Raw genomic sequence first — 1,222 nt, 5'->3', positions numbered from 1 at the left:
TTAACTGAGTACTGAAGTAGAGTCTGTTGGTTAAAGCCAACAGCGAACTAAAAAAAGAATGGAATTACTGAGACGTCTAATGTTGGGAAACTGAGCAACAAAGCCCTCAGTGACCTGAGAAAGCGAGCGATTACTGGACAACTTTTATGATGGGGGACTGAGTGTGAAACCCCACAGAGAACTGATGAAGTACTTGACTACTACCCACTGCCTGTTGGGAAAATGCGTCCACACCCAGAGAAAACTGAGAAAGCGCTTGATCAGTGAAATAAAACCTGAGGTGACAATGAGTGCTTTTGCACACATGGGACAAAACAAAACCTCTGAAACTGAAATCGTTCATTTTGAGAAACTGAGTCAAAGAAGCCACAGTCAACTGTGAGAACATCAGGAAATTGTCAATAAAGCCTGTTCAGATTAATTGAACAACAACCAGAATCCTGTAACATCCCAACGCCACTTTTGTCAAGCCCGTCATAAAGAGAATTCTTTCTTTTAATTATGAGCGTATCATCTTTGTCTGCGGTCATTAGGTCTGTCACAGTGGGGACAGATCAAGGAGGGCTTGCTTAACCTCTGGCATCTGGCGCTGCTAGATCCTGAGGGCCCAAAGCCTATGGATTGACCGCTAAATTCCAGTTTGGCCCTTGGAATAGGCTGTGCAAGAAGTGTAATCAAAAATCCAGAAGGTACCCCATTTTTGCTGATTGACTGCTGTGAGCCGGCTGCGTTGGTGTAACTTATCACACACTGTCACCTTTAGGCACCAACTATGGCTCCTGGAAATGCGTTGTGGTAGGAAGTAGCAGATCCGATGGATTCCTGATCCTGCGATCTGGCTATGGTTTGAAGTCTGGTGACTGACCACTGCAGTGCCCTCCTGGTTCCCAACGATCTCTCGAACCTGTTGTGGAAAGTCATGATTGCTGACCCCCCCCCGCCCCCCCCCCCCACGTCGCCCCCCACATACCACTCAGAGCTCTGGGATCTGGTTAATCTGGGGAGCAATGTGATTGGCCAGAGAGAATATTTTTTTTTACCACACGGCAAATTCTATGCTAGGAGGCCTGGATAAAAATCCCTAACTATGGCCAATCATGCTTCAGGGAGATGGCCTTACAGAGAAGCTTAACCACAGAATTCCTAAACCCTATCGATACGAAGCCCTTGGAGGCCTATATGACATTGGGGAGCTGAATGTGCTGGGCAGCCTATCCAAAGA

This window comes from Ambystoma mexicanum, chromosome 1p (assembly GCF_040938575.1).
Source record: "Ambystoma mexicanum isolate Mex_15411 chromosome 1p, UKY_AmexF1_1, whole genome shotgun sequence".
NCBI classification, from domain to species: domain Eukaryota; kingdom Metazoa; phylum Chordata; class Amphibia; order Caudata; family Ambystomatidae; genus Ambystoma; species Ambystoma mexicanum.
The sequence above is the reverse complement of the archived record's forward strand: the minus strand, read 5'-3'. Positions refer to the sequence as shown.